This window comes from Hyla sarda, unplaced genomic scaffold (genome assembly GCF_029499605.1).
Source record: "Hyla sarda isolate aHylSar1 unplaced genomic scaffold, aHylSar1.hap1 scaffold_107, whole genome shotgun sequence".
Classification (NCBI taxonomy): domain Eukaryota; kingdom Metazoa; phylum Chordata; class Amphibia; order Anura; family Hylidae; genus Hyla; species Hyla sarda.
In genome coordinates this window covers 479,228-503,488 of record NW_026607689.1, presented here as the reverse complement: position 1 = coordinate 503,488, position 24,261 = coordinate 479,228, and the positions used below count along the sequence as shown (strand labels likewise).

General features: G+C 45.0%; 3 non-coding genes and 1 pseudogene across 3 annotated transcripts; all 4 read right to left on the bottom strand.

Annotated features, from left to right (window-relative positions):
- Nucleotides 1–6,170: 6,170 nt before the first annotated feature.
- LOC130300124 (U2 spliceosomal RNA) lies at nt 6,171–6,378 on the bottom strand (annotated as a pseudogene).
- A 7,179-nt stretch (nt 6,379–13,557) lies between these two features.
- On the bottom strand, nt 13,558–13,743 carry LOC130300125 (U2 spliceosomal RNA). Its single transcript, XR_008851134.1, has one exon. It is a non-coding gene; the product is annotated as a U2 spliceosomal RNA (small nuclear RNA).
- A 6,919-nt stretch (nt 13,744–20,662) lies between these two features.
- On the bottom strand, nt 20,663–20,853 carry LOC130300027 (U2 spliceosomal RNA). Its single transcript, XR_008851043.1, has one exon. It is a non-coding gene; the product is annotated as a U2 spliceosomal RNA (small nuclear RNA).
- Nucleotides 20,854–22,930: 2,077 nt separating this feature from the next.
- On the bottom strand, nt 22,931–23,121 carry LOC130300081 (U2 spliceosomal RNA). The gene has a single exon (XR_008851096.1). It is a non-coding gene; the product is annotated as a U2 spliceosomal RNA (small nuclear RNA).
- Nucleotides 23,122–24,261: the final 1,140 nt, after the last annotated feature.

Genomic DNA, 24,261 nt, shown 5'->3' with positions numbered 1-24,261 from the left:
TTTTTCTTCTTTTTTTTCGTCTAATGCATACCCCATCAGTGCAGCAATGCTTATTCAATACCGCCAGCAGATGGAGACACTGGGGGATAATTTTCTAAGGATTTATACTGATTTTTCCTGTCTGAATTTGTCGCACAGAAAGTTGCAGGCCAAATATGTGTGACATTTCTGCGACTTTAGCTTCTAGAGCATTTTTACAACATTATACATAGGTGCTGAATACATAAAAAGCGACTGTTCAGCGACAGACAAGTCGCATCGGCTGAAAGTAGGTGTTACGCCGAGCGCTCCGGGTCCCCGCTCCTCCCCGGAGCGCTCGCTTCACTCTCCCCGCGGCAGCGCTCCGGTCACGTCCTCTGACCCGGGGCGCTGCGATTCCGCTGCCAGCCGGGATGCGATTCGCGATGCGGGTAGCGCCCGCTCGCGATGCGCTCTCCGTCTGTTCTGTCCCGGCGCGCGCGGCCCCGCTCCCTAGGGCGCGCGCGCGCCGGGTCTCTGCGATTTAAAGGGCCACTGCGCCGCTGATTGGTGCAGTGGTCCCAATTAGTGTGTTCACCTGTGCACTTCCCTATATCACCTCACTTCCCCTGCACTCCCTTGCCGGATCTTGTTGCCTTAGTGCCAGTGAAAGCGTTCCTTGTGTGTTCCTTGCCTGTGTTTCCAGACCTTCTGCCGTTGCCCCTGACTACGATCCTTGCTGCCTGCCCCGACCTTCTGCTACGTCCGACCTTGCTTTTGCCTACTCCCTTGTACCGCGCCTATCCCGCTTTGCGGCGGGCTCTGGTGAAAACCAGTAGTGGCTTAGAACCGGTCCACTAGCACGGTCCACGCCAATCCCTCTCTGGCACAGAGGATCCACTACCTGCCAGCCGGCATCGTGACAGTAGATCCGGCACTGGATCCCGCTGAAGTTCCTCTGCCAGTTGTCGCTGACCTCACCACGGTGGTCGCCCAGCAGTCACAACAGATAGCGCAACAAGGCCAACAGCTGTCTCAACTGACCGTTATGCTACAACAGTTACTACCACAGCTTCAGCAGTCATCTCCTCCGCCAGCTCCTGCACCTCCTCCGCAGCGAGTGGCCGCTCCTGGGATACGCTTATCCTTGCCGGATAAATTTGATGGGGACTCTAAGTTTTGCCGTGGCTTTCTTTCCCAATGTTCCCTGCATCTGGAGATGATGTCGGACCTGTTTCCCACTGAAAGGTCTAAGGTGGCTTTCGTAGTCAGCCTTCTGTCCGGAAAAGCCCTGTCATGGGCCACACCGCTCTGGGACCGCAATGACCCCGTCACTGCCTCTGTACACTCCTTCTTCTCGGAAATCCGAAGTGTCTTTGAGGAACCTGCCCGAGCCTCTTCTGCTGAGACTGCCCTGTTGAACCTGGTCCAGGGTAATTCTTCCGTTGGCGAGTATGCCGTACAATTCCGTACTCTTGCTTCAGAATTGTCCTGGAATAATGAGGCCCTCTGCGCGACCTTCAAAAAAGGCCTATCCAGCAACATTAAAGATGTTCTGGCCGCACGAGAAATTCCTGCTAATCTACATGAACTTATTCACCTAGCCACTCGCATTGACATGCGTTTTTCCGAAAGGCGTCAGGAACTCCGCCAAGATATGGACTCTGTTCGCACGAGGCGTTTCTCCTCCTCGGCTCCTCTCTCCTCTGGTCCCCTGCAATCTGTTCCTGTGCCTCCCGCCGTGGAGGCTATGCAGGTCGACCGGTCTCGCCTGACACCTCAAGAGAGGACACGACGCCGTATGGAGAACCTCTGCCTGTACTGTGCTAGTACCGAACACTTCCTAAGAGATTGTCCTATCCGTCCTCCCCGCCTGGAAAGACGTACGCTGACTCCGCACAAAGGTGAGACAGTCCTTGATGTCTACTCCGCTTCTCCACGTCTTACTGTGCCTGTGCGGATGTCTGCCTCTGCCTTCTCCTTCTCTACAGTGGCCTTCTTGGACTCAGGATCTGCAGGAAATTTTATTTTGGCCTCTCTCGTCAACAGGTTCAACATCCCGGTGACCAGTCTCGCCAGACCCCTCTACATCAATTGTGTAAATAATGAAAGATTGGACTGTACCATACGTTTCCGCATGGAGCCCCTTCTTATGAGCATCGGATCTCATCATGAGAGGATTGAACTTTTGGTCCTCCCCAATTGCACCTCGGAAATTCTCCTTGGACTTCCCTGGCTTCAACTTCATTCCCCTACCCTGGATTGGTCCACTGGGGAGATCAAGAGTTGGGGGTCCTCTTGTTCCAAGAACTGTCTAAAACCGGTTCCCAGTAACCCTTGCCGTAACTCTGTGGTTCCTCCAGTAACCGGTCTCCCTAAGGCCTATATGGACTTCGCGGATGTTTTCTGCAAAAAACAAGCTGAGACTCTACCTCCTCACAGGCCTTATGATTGCCCTATCGACCTCCTCCCGGGCACTACTCCACCCCGGGGCAGAATTTATCCTCTCTCTGCCCCAGAGACTCTTGCCATGTCCGAATACGTCCAGGAGAATCTAAAAAAGGGCTTTATCCGTAAATCCTCCTCTCCTGCCGGAGCCGGATTTTTCTTTGTGTCCAAAAAAGATGGCTCCCTACGTCCTTGCATTGACTACCGCGGTCTTAATAAAATCACGGTTAAGAACCGCTACCCCTTACCCCTCATCTCTGAACTCTTTGATCGCCTCCAAGGTGCCCACATCTTCACTAAATTGGACTTAAGAGGCGCCTATAACCTCATCCGCATCAGAGAGGGGGACGAGTGGAAAACGGCATTTAACACCAGAGATGGACACTTTGAGTATCTGGTCATGCCCTTTGGACTGTGCAACGCCCCTGCCGTCTTCCAAGACTTTGTCAATGAAATTTTTCGTGATCTGTTATACTCCTGTGTTGTTGTATATCTGGACGATATCCTAATTTTTTCTGCCAATCTAGAAGAACACCGCCAGCATGTCCGTATGGTTCTTCAGAGACTTCGTGACAACCAACTCTATGCCAAAATTGAGAAATGTCTGTTTGAATGCCAATCTCTTCCTTTTCTAGGATATTTGGTCTCTGGCCAGGGACTACAGATGGATCCAGACAAACTCTCTGCCGTCTTAGATTGGCCACGCCCCTCCGGACTCCGTGCTATCCAACGCTTTTTGGGGTTCGCCAATTATTACAGGCAATTTATTCCACATTTTTCTACCATTGTGGCTCCTATCGTGGCTTTAACCAAAAAAAATGCTGATCCCAAGTCCTGGCCTCCTCAAGCAGAAGACGCCTTTAAACGACTCAAGTCTGCCTTTTCTTCGGCTCCCGTCCTCTCCAGACCTGACCCTTCCAAACCCTTCCTATTGGAGGTTGATGCCTCCTCAGTGGGAGCTGGAGCTGTTCTTCTACAAAAAAATTCTTCCGGGCATGCTGTCACTTGTGGTTTTTTCTCTAGGACCTTCTCTCCAGCGGAGAGGAACTACTCCATCGGGGATCGAGAGCTTCTAGCCATTAAATTAGCACTTGAGGAATGGAGGCATCTGCTGGAGGGATCAAGTTCTCCTGTTATTATCTACACCGACCACAAGAACCTCTCCTACCTCCAGTCTGCCCAACGGCTGAATCCTCGCCAGGCCCGGTGGTCTCTGTTCTTTGCCCGATTTAATTTTGAGATTCACTTTCGTCCTGCCGATAAGAACATTAGGGCCGATGCTCTCTCTCGTTCCTCGGATGCCTCAGAAGTTGAACTCTCTCCGCAACACATCATTCCACCTGACTGCCTGATCTCCACTTCTCCTGCCTCCATCAGGCAGACTCCTCCAGGAAAGACCTTTGTTTCTCCTCGCCAACGCCTCGGAATCCTCAAATGGGGTCACTCCTCCCATCTCGCAGGTCATGCGGGTATCAAGAAATCTGTGCAACTCATCTCCCGCTTCTATTGGTGGCCGACTCTGGAGACGGATGTTGTGGACTTTGTGCGAGCCTGCACTATCTGTGCCCGGGATAAGACTCCTCGCCAGAAGCCCGCTGGTTTTCTTCATCCTCTGCCTGTCCCCGAACAGCCTTGGTCTCTGATTGGTATGGATTTTATTACTGATTTACCCCCTTCCTGTGGCAACACTGTTATTTGGGTGGTCGTTGATCGATTCTCCAAAATGGCACATTTCATCCCTCTTCCTGGTCTTCCTTCTGCGCCTCAGTTGGCTAAACAATTTTTTGTACACATTTTTCGTCTTCACGGGTTGCCTACGCAGATTGTCTCGGATAGAGGCGTCCAATTCGTGTCTAAATTCTGGAGGGCTCTCTGTAAACAACTCAAGATTAAATTACATTTTTCTTCTGCATATCATCCCCAGTCCAATGGACAAGTAGAAAGGATTAACCAGATCTTGGGTGATTATTTGCGACATTTTGTTTCCTCCCGCCAGGATGACTGGGCAGATCTCCTCCCATGGGCCGAATTCTCGTGTAACTTCAGGGTCTCTGAGTCTTCCTCCAAATCCCCATTTTTCGTGGTGTACGGCCGTCACCCTCTTCCCCCCCTCCCTACTCCCTTGCCCTCTGGTCTGCCCGCTGTGGATGAAATTTCTCGTGACCTTTCCATCATATGAAGAGAGATCCTGGGAACCTGAGGACAACATCCTAGACAAAAGTCTGCTCCTCAGGTTCTCAGGCTCTAAGAAGAGGGGGAGACCCAAGGGGGGGGGTACTGTTACCCCGAGCGCTCCGGGTCCCCGCTCCTCCCCGGAGCGCTCGCTTCACTCTCCCCGCGGCAGCGCTCCGGTCACGTCCTCTGACCCGGGGCGCTGCGATTCCGCTGCCAGCCGGGATGCGATTCGCGATGCGGGTAGCGCCCGCTCGCGATGCGCACCCCGGCTCCCCTACCTGACTCGCTCTCCGTCTGTTCTGTCCCGGCGCGCGCGGCCCCGCTCCCTAGGGCGCGCGCGCGCCGGGTCTCTGCGATTTAAAGGGCCACTGCGCCGCTGATTGGCGCAGTGGTCCCAATTAGTGTGTTCACCTGTGCACTTCCCTATATCACCTCACTTCCCCTGCACTCCCTTGCCGGATCTTGTTGCCTTAGTGCCAGTGAAAGCGTTCCTTGTGTGTTCCTTGCCTGTGTTTCCAGACCTTCTGCCGTTGCCCCTGACTACGATCCTTGCTGCCTGCCCCGACCTTCTGCTACGTCCGACCTTGCTTTTGCCTACTCCCTTGTAACGCGCCTATCTTCAGCAGCCAGAGAGTTGAGCCGTTGCTAGTGGATACGACCTGGTCACTACCGCCGCAGCAAGACCATCCCGCTTTGCGGCGGGCTCTGGTGAAAACCAGTAGTGGCTTAGAACCGGTCCACTAGCACGGTCCACGCCAATCCCTCTCTGGCACAGAGGATCCACTACCTGCCAGCCGGCATCGTGACAGTAGGCCAGAATGTCAGTCCATGTTGGAGCAGGTTTAGATACAGTCTAAAGTATAGATCTCAAAGTCTGTGCACAGAATTTAGCAAGGGCCTCGCACCTTCTGATGCATCAGGTAGGTGCACAATAGCATAGCCTAACCCTCTGTACTTTGGTCTATATTGATGCGGGACATAGACAGCCAGCTGATGACCAATCCATTAGTGCAATGGATGGCTGGAAGCATTTGTCTTTGCCTTTGCAATACCACAGAAGCAATGCATGGTCAATGTACAGCAATGACACACCTGTGTGAACAGCCAGGAGACCCCCCCCCCCCCCATGTTATGTTACATAGTTACATAGTTAGTACGGTCGAAAAAAGACATATGTCCATCAAGTTCAACCAGGGAATTAAGGGGTAGGGGTGTGGCGCGATATTGGGGAAGGGATGAGATTTTATATTTCTTCATAAGCATTAATCTTATTTTGTCAATTAGGAACATTCAGCACCCACCCGCTATCAAGGCAGCTGCCTATCATGTCATGCCCTACCTGCACAGGTGTGCTGGCTACTCAAATGATCCAATTAAGGAGGCCATTTAGTCAGCAGCAGCAGAAGTCCTGTGCCTGGACGCTCCAACAGCGGCCAGACACAAGCAGAAGCAGAAGCAGCAGAAGCAGCAGCAGCACCACCTTTTGTTTTTTGGCTGCAGCAGCAGCAAGGCCCACAGGGCTGGCTAGCTGGCTAGCCAGCAAGCAGGTAGCAATGAAAGTAGGAATCTTTCTTTTTAACCCTGTAAGGGGGTGGTGCACTGTACCCGAAGATACTGCCATATCGGGTCAATGCATAGGGCGACGGAAGCAAGCTTCGAAATCGGCCCCCGTTCTCAAAAATCCATTTAATATATGGTCCCCAGATAGGGGACATATCAGATATTAAACTGAAAAGAACAGATTTTTTTTTTTTTTTTTTTTTTTTTTCCTCAGTTACAGACTATTGTTCAAGCGATCATCAGGTCACCTACCAAAACTCATCACTTCTAAACAAAGTCTGAAAAAACATCATGCGGAAAAATATCTCAATAAGAAAACTATAAGAGAAGCACAAATTCAAAACCTTGATCAGGATACTTACAACTTTCTCCATTCCTTGTATCTCCAAATCTTTTCAGCCTCTTCCTCTCCCATTCTCTTCTTGTCAAATAGAAAAATAATAAACAACCTTCCAAAAAAAAGTCTCTTCAACTCCCTTGGAGAAATACACACATTTTTAAAAACAAGCAGGTTTCTAGAATCCCATAAAACTTCTTTAAAAACAGAAAATACAATCCAGCTTTCACGTGTGTCCTCTCTCCTGCTAAAATCCTGACCAATAAAAATCTTCTCAAAATTAAAATCAACATATCCCGTGATTGCAGAAAAAAACCTCTGTAGAAGCATAAAAAATTCTCTTGCATAAAAACAGTTCCAAAATAAGTGCACTGTATCCTCCCTGCCTCCACAACCCTCTCTTGGACATTTCTCGCTCACTCTTATTCCTCGTCCATTCAGGAAAGCTCTGGTTGGGAGGCAGCCATGAAAAGTCATCCAGTTTACATCTCTCTGTCTATTCGATAATCCTCTAACATTAAAAAGATTCCAGATCTTCACAGACTGAGCAGTAGTGCAGAATGGTACTTCATATAATCTCTCATTTTTTCTTATTTCATTTTCAATTTTCTTTTTCTCAGGTTTTCCCAGGGAACTCAAACCAAATTGATCACTGAAAGACCTGAGAACCACATAGAAGGTAGGTATAACTTGCGCTATTGGTCTCCTCAGATCCTTCTCACACCAGCCCCATTTGGAAAACAACCATCCTGCCAAATACCTGCTCATGTCTGCCACCCAATTATTGCACTGAGACACTTTATAAATTAAAAGAAAGTAATGAGTCTTTAAAAACAGATTAATATCCGGGAAATTATATCCGCCTTTCTTCACGCTCTTCATCACTTCCTCCCTCTTCATCTTTTCCATCTTTGAACCCCAGAAAAAAATAAACAACTTCCTTGTCATCCTTCTGGACCATAATTTGCCGGGTGGGAAAACCATTGCAGTATATAATAGTAGTGGCAAAATTACTGCCTTTAAAATCAGAACTTTACCTTTAAGGGACAAGTTTCTCAATTTCCAAAAAGATAATTTCTTCTCTATCTTCTCCTCCAACTTCTCATAACTTTTCCCTCCTTTTAGATTTTTTTCAAAAACAACGCCTAACACTTCAATATCTTCCTTCTCATCCACGCCATCCACCACCACTTTTCCTTGCTTTCCAAAATTACTCAATTGGCACTTCCCCCAATTGACTTTCATACCAGCAATACAACAAAAAATCTTTACATGCAAATTCACTCTATTAAGATCAGCTTGGGAAGTGCAAGTAAAAACCACATCATCCATGTAACTTAAAACCTTCAAATTCCTTCCATTACTTCCCGGGATAAAAACACCACTCACACATTTGTCCTTCTGTACATTTTTGAGCAAGGCCTCAATGACACAAATGAATAAAATTGGGGAGAGTGGGCATCCCTGTCGTACTCCTGATAAAATATTAAAACCCGGCCCCACATGTCCATTGACTAAAATCTGACTTGTTGCCCCATAATAAAAACTTTTAATCACAAACAGTAGCTTCTCAGGAATACCCATATGCTTTAAAACCATAAACATAAAATCATGAGCAACTCTGTCATAAGCTTTTTCAAAATCAATGGATTCCACAAAAAGTGCATTCTTATTAAAATTACTATAATAAATAGAGTCTCTTAAAACTAATAAATTATCAGTTATTCTCCTATTTGGCACTGCACAAACTTGGTATTCTCCAACAAGGTGCTCAACTATGTCACTCATCCTGTTCGCCACAATCTTTGCAATGATCTTATAACCTGTATTCAATAATGTGATCGGCCTCCAGTTTTTCAAATCTCTTTCATCACCTTTCTTATGTATCAAGGTAATAACTCCTTTCTTCATAGACTCCGCTAAAATACCTGAGTTAAAAACATATTGCACCACCCGTGTAAAATCTTGCTTTAAAATATGCCAAAAAACTGAATAAAACTCAAAGGGGAGGCCATCACAGCCCGGTGTCTTCCCTTTCGCTGTCTTGTCCAGAGCCTGCTTGATCTCCCCTTCACAAACTTCCTCAATTAAAAATGCACTTTTTCCTTCAGGGACATTATTCTCTAAAATATTACAATAATCATTCATCTCCGTCTCACTGGCTCTGCTCTTATTACTAAAAAGTGTTTCATAAAATCTGCCAATCTCCTTCACCATCTGATCACCAACAACTTCCCCTGTAGGAGTTAAAACAGACTTAAAAACACCCCTAGCATTAAAACATTTTTTAAAGAAATATCTTGTACATTGTTCATTTTCCTCCAAATGTTGAACTTTGGATTTAAAAACAATATTTCTACCTCTTTCCAACAACCTGTTCTTCATCTCAATTTTCACCTTCTCAATTTCCTCCTCCACACCAACATGTTTAAACTTAAAGAGAGTTTCTAAACGTGAGATAAGCCTTTCATAACCCCTCCTCTTTTCTTGTGCCCTCCTTATGCAAATGAACTTAAAATACTTAGCAAACTCACTTTTTGCCCAATCCCACCAAGCTAAAACATTACTAAAAACAGATTGTTTAGAAGTACAAGATAAAAAAAAATCTTTAAAACCGGCCATTACTTCTTCATCTTCTAATAGACTTACATTTAATTTCCAGAGCCCTCTACCAAAATGAAAGGACTCTGCAATACTTATTTCTGCCGACACCATCTTATGATCTGAGAAAGTTGACATCATTTGATTGCACCGGACCACCTTAATCCCCTCAGAGACAAGAATGTAATCAATCCGGGATTTACAGCGGCCACTATCTGATATATAGGTGTATCTTTCATCAGTGCTAACCATCAGTCCAACATCAGAATAATGTAAGTCTTGAATAATTTGGTTTAAAACATTTGAAGTAATATCAGTTCTAACCTTAGCAGAGCTCTCACGATCATTGACGGATCTAATGCAGTTAAAATCACCAACAATAATAGTACCATCACGACCAGGAATAAAAAGTTTAAGAGACTCTAAAAATAACACACGTGCCTGTTTTTCTGCTGGCGCATATACATTAAAAACTCTCATTCTCTGGCCTAAAAACTCAAAATTTAAAACCATACAACGACCTGGTACTAAAACTTGGCAATTTAAAACTTTAATGTCCCTGTTACACAATAAAATCCCCACACCTTCATTTTTATTCTCTGTGCATGTAGACCAAAAAGACTGCCCTCTCTTCCATTCATCTACATAAGGTGCAGACTTAATTGCACACTCCTGTAAACAAAATATATCTCCCTTCACATTCTCCAAAAAATCAAAAACTGCTGCTCTTCTGATGGTTGTTCCTATACTCCGAACATTAAGAGTAGCCACAACCAATGCCATTAAAAAGGAAAGAAGGCAATCCATTTTCTTAACATCCATTTTAACTAGAAGTTAGTATTCTGACCTTCAACCTTCCTTAGCAGCATCCCATAGCAATCAGGCGACCCCACTTGAGAGTCCCTGTCCATCATTTTCTCACCTCCATACACAGGATCCGTCTGATCCCCTGACCAACTCCCTTTCTTACACCTTTTACTTTTACCTTGAAAGCCTCCATTTGCATTTTCATCTTCATCTTCCCCCTCCTCCTCCTCCTTCTCCTCCTCTTCAGATGTTACATTCTCCTCCCCACTAATCACCCTCTGCCCAGGTGTTAGGGATCTCTCACTCTCATTCTCCTGAAACTCCATCCCCTCCTCCTCCCCCACCACTGGGTTTGGGCATTCAAAATCCTCAATTGTTTCTTCACATGGGGGAACCTCCCTACACACAGTCTCCACACTCTCCACCACTTTCTCTTTTTTCCCTTTACGTGCTTTCTTCTTACTGACCTCAGTAAACTCTTCACCAACACCAGTCTCCTCACAATGCACACCAGTGGAGTCACCCTCCTCCCCTTTTCCAGATTTTTCCTGAGTATTCATGTGCTGCACTGTCACACCTGCTGCACTCCCTTTTACAGAGTTCTCGTCAATCACCTGAGTCACCTCAGCATTCACACCAAAAACACGTGGAAATGGCCTTTTTCCTCTTTCCTCTCTTCTATTTCCTGCTGCGTCAGCATAGCTCATTTTCTTTCTATACCATAAACTGCATCCTCTAGCCAAATGCTCCTCACTACCACAGATATCACACGTTTTCTTCTCAGTACATTCACCCGAGTTGTGACCTGATTTCCCACAATTCCTGCAGCATACTCCTTGCTCAGGGCAAGACTCCTGTACATGTCCATAAGCGTGACAACGTCTACAGTACTGCAACTGTCCTTCATAAAAACAAAAACCTCTTTCTCCTCCAATAGAAAATACCTGTGGTATACTCTTCCTTCCCTCTTCCATTCCTTCGTCCTTTTTAAATTTTACAACAAATTTCCTTTTACAATTAAAGTACCCATGTCTGTTCTTGAGTCTTCCAAGAAATTTAACTTCATCACAATATCGGTACAAAAAATTGGTCACCATCTCATCCGAAACCTTCGGGTTGTACATATGGACTATAACAACCTTAGACATATTCATGAATAATGGCTCCACTTTCACCTTACTCATTATAGCTGGCTCATTCCTCCTCTTCATCACTTCTAAGTCCATGTAGACCCTCTGGCAAACCTCAGAATCATAAAAGGTTATATCGTAAATCCCTTGCCTAGGGAAGTCTTGCATAGCGATTACATGCCATACCTGAAGGTACTGGAGCTTGCGAAGAATCTCCAGCACAACTTGATCCAATCCAATCGTCCCCCGGTGTTCGCCAGGAACGTAAATCCGCACCGTATCCTCGAGTCCTCGAGTCCTCTCTCCGCTCATTTTTGCAGGTTAAGATACCCACTATCGCAACCCAGTAACAATCCAGGGCCCCCCGCAAAAGAGGGCCCCGATCACCACCCCTTCCGACTCCTACCCTGCCCGGTAAACCGCACAGGATCGAAGCCAAAAGGCCGAGAAGCGATAACCGTGAAAGGGGCGGGCCCAACAAGGTGCCCTTCATGGGCACTATCACTGCTTGCTGTCAGGGAGGCTGCCAGACAATTTTCCATGCACACTCTGGGCTGGGGGGCAGTCAACCACCAGTACACACAGCAGAACCTAAACCCATACCATTATTGCTAAGCAGCAAGACAGGGGCCCATTGCACTCCCACGGGGCCTTTTTAAATGCAATCCATAACCCGGATTTGCCAGGAACCCTTCTTACTCCTCCTACTTGCATGTGACACTGGGCTTAGGATCTGCATAGGAAACACACACACAAGCACACACCTACCTTTGTTGCCTGCAGATGCCTCCTTGGCTGTCCCCAAACGGTATCAAACCAACACCCACGGGAAGCTGTAAGCATAGAGGACATGCCTGCACCCCATTGGACTTACCTGTGTGGGTTAAACCCGGGTTATTTGACAACCTATGGCGGTGATGGTTCTGCTCAGGCAGAGCAGTGCTGATGCTCCTCATAAAGCTGTCGCTGCTGTGAAGGTTCTAGGTGACATCACAAATCCCTATGGTTACATACACAACAAAGCTGGGTTGTTGTTGTTTACACTCTGCAAGGCCTGTGGAAGTGAGTGACATCATAGCACTGTAGTTCTGAGGGTTCTAGATGGATGCAACAATCTCCTGTTGCTTCTATGAAGGCCATAATAGACGACATCACCAAACAGCTCCATAGTCACATACACAGCAAAGGAGAGATGTTGTTTACACCTAGTGATGTCAGTGGTATTGAGTGACATCACAGCACAGTGCTAAGGCTCCTGGGCCTGGACACAGCAGCGGCTGCAATATCTCGACGGAGAATACGTTTATATATATGTGTGTGTGTGCGCGTATATATATATATATATATATATATATATATATATATATATATTTCTCCGCCGAAATCACTTTTAAACCCATTTCCACCTTTTTTTCCCTTCTCTTCCTCTTACTTTTTTTTCACGTTTTTTTACGTTTTTCTCCTTTTCGCCTCTTTTCTGGGCGTATTATTCTTCTTTTTCTTCTTTTTTTTCGTCTAATGCATACCCCATCAGTGCAGCAATGCTTATTCAATACCGCCAGCAGATGGAGACACTGGGGGATAATTTTCGAAGGATTTATACTGATTTTTCCTGTCTGAATTTGTCGCACAGAAAGTTGCAGGCCAAATATGTGTGACATTTCTGCGACTTTAGCTTCTAGAGCATTTTTACAACATTATACATAGGTGCTGAATACATAAAAAGCGACTGTTCAGCGACAGACAAGTCGCATCGGCTGAAAGTAGGCCAGAATGTCAGTCCATGTTGGAGCAGGTTTAGATACAGTCTAAAGTATAGATCTCAAAGTCTGTGCACAGAATTTAGCAAGGGCCTCGCACCTTCTGATGCATCAGGTAGGTGCACAATAGCATAGCCTAACCCTCTGTACTTTGGTCTATATTGATGCGGGACATAGACAGCCAGCTGATGACCAATCCATTAGTGCAATGGATGGCTGGAAGCATTTGTCTTTGCCTTTGCAATACCACAGAAGCAATGCATGGTCAATGTACAGCAATGACACACCTGTGTGAACAGCCAGGAGACCCCCCCCCCCATGTTATGTTACATAGTTACATAGTTAGTACGGTCGAAAAAAGACATATGTCCATCAAGTTCAACCAGGGAATTAAGGGGTAGGGGTGTGGCGCGATATTGGGGAAGGGATGAGATTTTATATTTCTTCATAAGCATTAATCTTATTTTGTCAATTAGGAACATTCAGCACCCACCCGCTATCAAGGCAGCTGCCTATCATGTCATGCCCTACCTGCACAGGTGTGCTGGCTACTCAAATGATCCAATTAAGGAGGCCATTTAGTCAGCAGCAGCAGAAGTCCTGTGCCTGGACGCTCCAACAGCGGCCAGACACAAGCAGAAGCAGAAGCAGCAGAAGCAGCAGCAGCACCACCTTTTGTTTTTTGGCTGCAGCAGCAGCAAGGCCCACAGGGCTGGCTAGCTGGCTAGCCAGCAAGCAGGTAGCAATGAAAGTAGGAATCTTTCTTTTTAACCCTGTAAGGGGGTGGTGCACTGTACCCGAAGATACTGCCATATCGGGTCAATGCATAGGGCGACGGAAGCAAGCTTCGAAATCGGCCCCCGTTCTCAAAAATCCATTTAATATATGGTCCCCAGATAGGGGACGTATCAGATATTAAACTGATAAGAACAGATTTTTTTTTTTTTTTTTTTTTTTTTTAAACCTTCAGGTTTGGACATTAAAACATCAAAATCCAACTCCATACTTCGTCACTTAGACTTTCTGAAGTAAAGTCCAACTCATCATTAGGTCTTTCTTTTTATTTTCAATTTCAAACAAACATAAATACCATCACCAATTACAAACTCACAAGATATCTCCATTTCAAAAACTTCCATATCCCCTCAGCATCCTTATCCCCCAAATTCTTCCTATCACACAAATAAACAACATATAACCTATCTAGAATCATCTTAATACAACCCTCCACCGACACGTTTTTTCTTTTGAATACACATAAATTCCTAACATCCCAAAGTACTTCTTTAATAATGGCAAGCAACACAAAAAAAACCCTTTCCTTATCTCTCCCTACCATACTAAGTCCAAACATAGCCACATCATACGACATATACCTAATACCAGTCAATTCTTTAAACAGCAAACTCATCCCTTTCCACACACCTTGCGCCATTTCACAATTCCAAAATACATGCATCACACTCTCAATCCCATCACACCCATCTCTTGGACACCTCTCATACCTTCCAATCCCTCTATTTCTTTGAAATTCTCTTACCGGTAACGCACCATGCAAACTCTGCCATACTATCTCACGTTGTCTATTTGTTACTCCAACAGTCATTATACTCTTCCACACTCTCCCCACATCTACAGCTCTCACCATATTAATTGAACATTCAACTTCCTCTTTTTTAATGTACCCAATCATACTCTTTTTACTCACAAACACTTCTGGACCCACACCAATCAACCTATAATTCTCCAAAAATTTCACCACATATACATACCAACTAGGACACACAAAAGCATAAGGCACTCTCAAATCTCTTTCCAACCAACCCAATTTACATAACACACTGCCACCCAAATATCTCACCATACATGCACAACTCTTTTCACCTCCCATCATTCTTTTCAAAGCAAAAACAATATTCACACCCAGATACACATCAACATTCGGAAAGTCCATTCCTCCATTTTTACCATCTTTCATTACAATCTCTCTCTTAACTCTTTCCATCTTTGTACCCCACAAAAACACAAATAACATTCTTTTCACCTTTCGCAAAACCATATAACTTGGCGGAAACACAACAGCAACATATAACAGTATTGGCAAAATCACACTCTTCACTATCATAACCTTACCAACCATTGACAACTCTCTCAACCTCCAAAAATTCAATTTCTTTTGCACTCTCTTCCCCACATCCTCCCAACTATTTCTACCATCCAACCGTTCATCCATTTTCACCCCCAACACCTGAATAGGCCCTTCCACCCCTTCCATACCAACATCCTCACTCTGAGTCACACCACCAAAACATTTATATTCACTCTTTCCCCAATTGACCTTAAAACCAGACGCACCACAAAACAGACTTACCAATAACTTGGATCTTCTTACAGCCGCAACAGATTCACTTACCACACATACATCATCCATATAAGCCAACACTTTAACCTCTTTACCACGACCCCCCGGAACTCTCACACCTCTCACACATTTATCCTTACGCAATAATTCTAATAATGGTTCCATAGCACAAATAAAAGCAATAGGTGACAAGGGACATCCCTGTCTCACCCCTGAACATACTTTAATCTCCTCAGTCATCCATCCATTAATCAGAATCTTACTATACACTTCCTTATACAACATTCTCACAATATTCACAAAATCACCTGGAAACCCCATTTTAACTAGCACCTTAAACAAAAACCCATGCGACAAACGGTCAAAAGCTTTTTCAAAATCAATTGACAACACACGAACCACCTGCTTTCTACACATACCATCCCACAATATATCTCTCAACAAACACAAATTCTCACTAATTCTTCTTCCTGGCACACCACACACTTGCTCCTCCCCAATCACTTGCTCTATCACGTCCCTCATTCTATTTGTAATCAGCTTTGCAAATATTTTATAATCCACATTCAACAAAGTTATCGGCCTCCAATTCCTTACATCATTCACATCCCCTTTCTTATAAATCAAAACCACTATCCCACTCTTCATACTTTCCACCAATCTTCCATTAGCCCACATATACTTAAAGATACTCTCCATATCATCCTTCAGTACATCCCACAATTTCACATAAAACTCAGCCGACAACCCATCCTCTCCAGGAGTCTTATTTTTAGCCATACTATCAACCGTCCTTTTAATTTCTTCCATTCCAATCTCTCTCATTAAACTCTCATACTCATTACAATCTACCTTCTTATCAATCACTTCCAGCACTTCCTCAGCCAAACCCCTATCACACTGTTTGACTGCATATAAGTCCTCATAAAACTCTTTCACCACATTCAGTACAGCTTTGCCTCTCACCAAACCACCATCATTATCATACACACTCACTAAATCATCCTTTCTCCCAATCACTTTCTTAAAAAAATATCTTGAGCACTTTTCATCCTTCTCCAATTTGTCCACTCTTGCTCGGTACATTAACTCTTTTCCTCTTTCATTCAACCAATCTTTTATATCTCTTTTCACAGCATCAATCTTACCATCCACTCTCCATCCCTTCTTTTTCAACTTAATGAGAAACCCCAACCTTTTATTCAGCCATTCATACTTCTTTCTTTCCCTAGCTTTCCTTTTATAACCTTCCCTCTTGAAAAAAACCTTAGTTCTTTCTTTAACCCACTCCCACCAACACAATAAATCCAAAAATTCTTTTTTCTTCTCACACCATAACTTATACTTCTTAATATACCTATCATATACCTCCTTTTCATCCAACAGTTTCACATTAAGCTTCCAGTAACCCCTCCCACTTATGCAAATCTCATCCAACACCAAACCACAACTCACACGCTCATGATCAGAATAAATCACTCTCTCTTGCTTATACCACATACATCCTATCATTTTGGACACAAAACACATATCTAATCTTGACTCACTCCTTCCACTCTCAGCATGATATGTTGCTAACACAGGATTCACACCACACACTTCAACCACATCTCTTAACTTGAAATCACTCACCATACTCTTAAGCATATTTCCAGAAACATCCGCATCCCTCCCAATCTCACAGTTGAAATCACCTACTAACAACACTGGTTCCTTCCCAGACAAAAACCCCTTAATTATTTCAAACAAACCCACCCTCTCCTCCTTATTCACAGGTGCATAAACATTAATTAACTTAAACTTAAACCCATGTAACCCAACCTCCACCAACACACACCTTCCTTCCCTTAACACCATTTGACTACAAACTTTAAACTTATTATTTCTAAACAAAACCCCAACTCCATCATTTCTATTTACATTAGAGCAAGACCACACTGCTGGTCCATATCTCCACTCCTCCTTTTTTGGAGGAAAATCCAATCCACATTCCTGTAGACAAATTATGTCATTATTAGTTCCTGCCAATTCCTCCAGAATGGCCGCTCTTCTATTCTTATTTTTAAAGACTCTAACATTTGACAAACTAACCGAAAAAGACATATCTAATCAAATAACAACCCATAGGAAGAAAAAACCTAGAAGAGAGTTAATGAACTTTACGGCTCAGTGTCGAGGGAGAAGTTTCTTCTCCAATGCATTTATCCATTTCACCCTCAGATATTGCGGCAAAACGATTACTCGTCTCCACCACCGTCTGCTCCATCTTTTCACCACTGGCACCTCTCGCCGCCTTCCGTGGGGGACGAAAAAGATCTTCCTCTCTCTCTTTAGCACTTTCCTCTTCTGAATTCGACCATTCAACTTTTTGAGTGCCAGACACCTGAGGACTAGGCACCTCTTCAATTCTCACCTCCTCCTCCATCTCCTCTTCAATCTCCTCCTGCACCTTCTCTTCCACCACCGTTGCTTTCTCAATAATAGCAATCACACTCTTTTCTGCCATGTCTGCCTTTGCCTTTTCCCTTTTTTTAATTGCCAAATCTTTTCTGGCCTCTTTCTCCTTCTCCCTCTTAGCCACCTCCGGACAATTTCTATACACATGTCCAACAAGGCCACAAAGATCACAAGTTCTGGGCTGTGGACAAGCTCCCGCTTCATGCCCTGGCATTTTACAATTTCGGCACTTCTTATTACCTGGACAAGCCTCTTTAAAATGTATAAACAGCAAACAATCACGGCAAAACAATGGCTGGCCATAATAATAGACATAACCCCGGTTTCCAGCGATTGAAAAATTGGCCGGTGGGTGTTTCACTCCACCAATGCTCCCAGGATCCAGCTTCAGTTTTACAAAGAACTTCCATGTGCCGTTAAACACACCCAAACTACTAGTTTGCTTCACTCCCCCTTGGACACTTTCACAGTAGATACTTAGAAAGTTCTTAATCATATCCGGGTCTAAGAACGGATTGTACATATGTACAAACAGAGTCTTCACTCCCATCTCAAACAGAGGAAAAAACTTTACATTTTCCAAGACAGGGTTATTGGCATTTCTTTTCAAACATTCATAGAAGTTCTGGCAATCAGCTTCATAGATGAAGGACACATCATATATTCCTTGCTTCCTATTCTCTTGCACACAGAACAAACTATCCATGCCAAAACCACCCAATTTCTCCACAAGTTCATGTCCAATGTACTCAATCCGATTCTTACCCCGGTCAGAAGTTTCCACCACAAAACGTACAGTCTTCTCAATCGCAGGGAGGTATTCCTTTCCAGCCATTGTTCTTCTCTTGTCTGTCGATTCCACAGTAAGATCACCACTCCGGATTCCTGCTCAGCAGAACACCCGCACCCCTGACCCAGACCAAGTTTACACTTGATCTTAGCCAAAAGGCCGAGAAGCGATAACTGTGAAAGGGGCGGGCCCAACAAGGTGCCCTTCATGGGCACTATCACTGCTTGCTGTCAGGGAGGCTGCCAGACAATTTTCCATGCACACTCTGGGCTGGGGGGCAGTCAAACACCAGTACACACAGCAGAACCTAAACCCATACCATTATTGCTAAGCAGCAAGACAGGGGCCCATTGCACTCCCACGGGGCCTTTTTAAATGCAATCCATAACCCGGATTTGCCAGGAACCCTTCTTACTCCTCCTACTTGCATGTGACACTGGGCTTAGGATCTGCATAGGAAACACACACACAAGCACACACCTACCTTTGTTGCCTGCAGATGCCTCCTTGGCTGTCCCCAAACGGTATCAAACCAACACCCACGGGAAGCTGTAAGCATAGAGGACATGCCTGCACCCCATTGGACTTACCTGTGTGGGTTAAACCCGGGTTATTTGACAACCTATGGCGGTGATGGTTCTGCTCAGGCAGAGCAGTGCTGATGCTCCTCATAAAGCTGTCGCTGCTGTGAAGGTTCTAGGTGACATCACAAATCCCTATGGTTACATACACAACAAAGCTGGGTTGTTGTTGTTTACACTCTGCAAGGCCTGTGGAAGTGAGTGACATCATAGCACTGTAGTTCTGAGGGTTCTAGATGGATGCAACAATCTCCTGTTGCTTCTATGAAGGCCATAATAGACGACATCACCAAACAGCTCCATAGTCACATACACAGCAAAGGAGAGATGTTGTTTACACCTAGTGATGTCAGTGGTATTGAGTGACATCACAGCACAGTGCTAAGGCTCCTGGGCCTGGACACAGCAGCGGCTGCAATATCTCAACGGAGAATACGTTTATATATATGTGTGTGTGTGCGCGTATATATATATATATATATATATATATATATATATATATATATATATTCTCCGCCGAAATCACTTTTAAACCCATTTCCACCTTTTTTTCCCTTCTCTTCCTCTTACTTTTTTTTCACGTTTTTTTACGTTTTTCTCCTTTTCGCCTCTTTTCTGGGCGTATTATTCTTCTTTTTCTTCTTTTTTTTCGTCTAATGCATACCCCATCAGTGCAGCAATGCTTATTCAATACCGCCAGCAGATGGAGACACTGGGGGATAATTTTCTAAGGATTTATACTGATTTTTCCTGTCTGAATTTGTCGCACAGAAAGTTGCAGGCCAAATATGTGTGACATTTCTGCGACTTTAGCTTCTAGAGCATTTTTACAACATTATACATAGGTGCTGAATACATAAAAAGCGACTGTTCAGCGACAGACAAGTCGCATCGGCTGAAAGTAGGCCAGAATGTCAGTCCATGTTGGAGCAGGTTTAGATACAGTCTAAAGTATAGATCTCAAAGTCTGTGCACAGAATTTAGCAAGGGCCTCGCACCTTCTGATGCATCAGGTAGGTGCACAATAGCATAGCCTAACCCTCTGTACTTTGGTCTATATTGATGCGGGACATAGACAGCCAGCTGATGACCAATCCATTAGTGCAATGGATGGCTGGAAGCATTTGTCTTTGCCTTTGCAATACCACAGAAGCAATGCATGGTCAATGTACAGCAATGACACACCTGTGTGAACAGCCAGGAGACCCCCCCCCCCCCATGTTATGTTACATAGTTACATAGTTAGTACGGTCGAAAAAAGACATATGTCCATCAAGTTCAACCAGGGAATTAAGGGGTAGGGGTGTGGCGCGATATTGGGGAAGGGATGAGATTTTATATTTCTTCATAAGCATTAATCTTATTTTGTCAATTAGGAACATTCAGCACCCACCCGCTATCAAGGCAGCTGCCTATCATGTCATGCCCTACCTGCACAGGTGTGCTGGCTACTCAAATGATCCAATTAAGGAGGCCATTTAGTCAGCAGCAGCAGAAGTCCTGTGCCTGGACGCTCCAACAGCGGCCAGACACAAGCAGAAGCAGAAGCAGCAGACGCAGAAGCAGCAGAAGCAGCAGCAGCACCACCTTTTGTTTTTTGGCTGCAGCAGCAGCAAGGCCCACAGGGCTGGCTAGCTGGCTAGCCAGCAAGCAGGTAGCAATGAAAGTAGGAATCTTTCTTTTTAACCCTGTAAGGGGGTGGTGCACTGTACCCGAAGATACTGCCATATCGGGTCAATGCATAGGGCGACGGAAGCAAGCTTCGAAATCGGCCCCCGTTCTCAAAAATCCATTTAATATATGGTCCCCAGATAGGGGACGTATCAGATATTAAACTGATAAGAACAGATACTACACTTGATCTTAGCCAAAAGGCCGAGAAGCGATAACCGTGAAAGGGGCGGGCCCAACAAGGTGCCCTTCATGGGCACTATCACTGCTTGCTGTCAGGGAGGCTGCCAGACAATTTTCCATGCACACTCTGGGCTGGGGGGCAGTCAACCACCAGTACACACAGCAGAACCTAAACCCATACCATTATTGCTAAGCAGCAAGACAGGGGCCCATTGCACTCCCACGGGGCCTTTTTAAATGCAATCCATAACCCGGATTTGCCAGGAACCCTTCTTACTCCTCCTACTTGCATGTGACACTGGGCTTAGGATCTGCATAGGAAACACACACACAAGCACACACCTACCTTTGTTGCCTGCAGATGCCTCCTTGGCTGTCCCCAAACGGTATCAAACCAACACCCACGGGAAGCTGTAAGCATAGAGGACATGCCTGCACCCCATTGGACTTACCTGTGTGGGTTAAACCCGGGTTATTTGACAACCTATGGCGGTGATGGTTCTGCTCAGGCAGAGCAGTGCTGATGCTCCTCATAAAGCTGTCGCTGCTGTGAAGGTTCTAGGTGACATCACAAATCCCTATGGTTACATACACAACAAAGCTGGGTTGTTGTTGTTTACACTCTGCAAGGCCTGTGGAAGTGAGTGACATCATAGCACTGTAGTTCTGAGGGTTCTAGATGGATGCAACAATCTCCTGTTGCTTCTATGAAGGCCATAATAGACGACATCACCAAACAGCTCCATAGTCACATACACAGCAAAGGAGAGATGTTGTTTACACCTAGTGATGTCAGTGGTATTGAGTGACATCACAGCACAGTGCTAAGGCTCCTGGGCCTGGACACAGCAGCGGCTGCAATATCTCAACGGAGAATACGTTTATATATATGTGTGTGTGTGCGCGTATATATATATATATATATATATATATATATATTTCTCCGCCGAAATCACTTTTAAACCCATTTCCACCTTTTTTTCCCTTCTCTTCCTCTTACTTTTTTTTCACGTTTTTTTACGTTTTTCTCCTTTTCGCCTCTTTTCTGGGCGTATTATTCTTCTTTTTCTTCTTTTTTTTCGTCTAATGCATACCCCATCAGTGCAGCAATGCTTATTCAATACCGCCAGCAGATGGAGACACTGGGGGATAATTTTCTAAGGATTTATACTGATTTTTCCTGTCTGAATTTGTCGCACAGAAAGTTGCAGGCCAAATATGTGTGACATTTCTGCGACTTTAGCTTCTAGAGCATTTTTACAACATTATACATAGGTGCTGAATACATAAAAAGCGACTGTTCAGCGACAGACAAGTCGCATCGGCTGAAAGTAGGCCAGAATGTCAGTCCATGTTGGAGCAGGTTTAGATACAGTCTAAAGTATAGATCTCAAAGTCTGTGCACAGAATTTAGCAAGGGCCTCGCACCTTCTGATGCATCAGGTAGGTGCACAATAGCATAGCCTAACCCTCTGTACTTTGGTCTATATTGATGCGGGACATAGACAGCCAGCTGATGACCAATCCATTAGTGCAATGGATTGCTGGAAGCATTTGTCTTTGCCTTTGCAATACCACAGAAGCAATGCATGGTCAATGTACAGCAATGACACACCTGTGTGAACAGCCAGGAGACCCCCCCCCCCCATGTTATGTTACATAGTTACATAGTTAGTACGGTCGAAAAAAGACATATGTCCATCAAGTTCAACCAGGGAATTAAGGGGTAGGGGTGTGGCGCGATATTGGGGAAGGGATGAGATTTTATATTTCTTCATAAGCATTAATCTTATTTTGTCAATTAGGAACATTCAGCACCCACCCGCTATCAAGGCAGCTGCCTATCATGTCATGCCCTACCTGCACAGGTGTGCTGGCTACTCAAATGATCCAATTAAGGAGGCCATTTAGTCAGCAGCAGCAGAAGTCCTGTGCCTGGACGCTCCAACAGCGGCCAGACACAAGCAGAAGCAGAAGCAGCAGAAGCAGCAGCAGCACCACCTTTTGTTTTTTGGCTGCAGCAGCAGCAAGGCCCACAGGGCTGGCTAGCTGGCTAGCCAGCAAGCAGGTAGCAATGAAAGTAGGAATCTTTCTTTTTAACCCTGTAAGGGGGTGGTGCACTGTACCCGAAGATACTGCCATATCGGGTCAATGCATAGGGTGACGGAAGCAAGCTTCGAAATCGGCCCCCGTTCTCAAAAATCCATTTAATATATGGTCCCCAGATAGGGGACGTATCAGATATTAAACTGATAAGAACAGATACTACACTTGATCTTAGCCAAAAGGCCGAGAAGCGATAACCGTGAAAGGGGCGGGCCCAACAAGGTGCCCTTCATGGGCACTATCACTGCTTGCTGTCAGGGAGGCTGCCAGACAATTTTCCATGCACACTCTGGGCTGGGGGGCAGTCAACCACCAGTACACACAGCAGAACCTAAACCCATACCATTATTGCTAAGCAGCAAGACAGGGGCCCATTGCACTCCCACGGGGCCTTTTTAAATGCAATCCATAACCCGGATTTGCCAGGAACCCTTCTTACTCCTCCTACTTGCATGTGACACTGGGCTTAGGATCTGCATAGGAAACACACACACAAGCACACACCTACCTTTGTTGCCTGCAGATGCCTCCTTGGCTGTCCCCAAACGGTATCAAACCAACACCCACGGGAAGCTGTAAGCATAGAGGACATGCCTGCACCCCATTGGACTTACCTGTGTGGGTTAAACCCGGGTTATTTGACAACCTATGGCGGTGATGGTTCTGCTCAGGCAGAGCAGTGCTGATGCTCCTCATAAAGCTGTCGCTGCTGTGAAGGTTCTAGGTGACATCACAAATCCCTATGGTTACATACACAACAAAGCTGGGTTGTTGTTGTTTACACTCTGCAAGGCCTGTGGAAGTGAGTGACATCATAGCACTGTAGTTCTGAGGGTTCTAGATGGATGCAACAATCTCCTGTTGCTTCTATGAAGGCCATAATAGACGACATCACCAACCAGCTCCATAGTCACATACACAGCAAAGGAGAGATGTTGTTTACACCTAGTGATGTCAGTGGTATTGAGTGACATCACAGCACAGTGCTAAGGCTCCTGGGCCTGGACACAGCAGCGGCTGCAATATCTCAACGGAGAATACGTTTATATATATGTGTGTGTGTGCGCGTATATATATATATATATATATATATATATATATATATATATATATTTCTCCGCCGAAATCACTTTTAAACCCATTTCCACCTTTTTTTCCCTTCTCTTCCTCTTACTTTTTTTTCACGTTTTTTTACGTTTTTCTCCTTTTCGCCTCTTTTCTGGGCGTATTATTCTTCTTTTTCTTCTTTTTTTTCGTCTAATGCATACCCCATCAGTGCAGCAATGCTTATTCAATACCGCCAGCAGATGGAGACACTGGGGGATAATTTTCTAA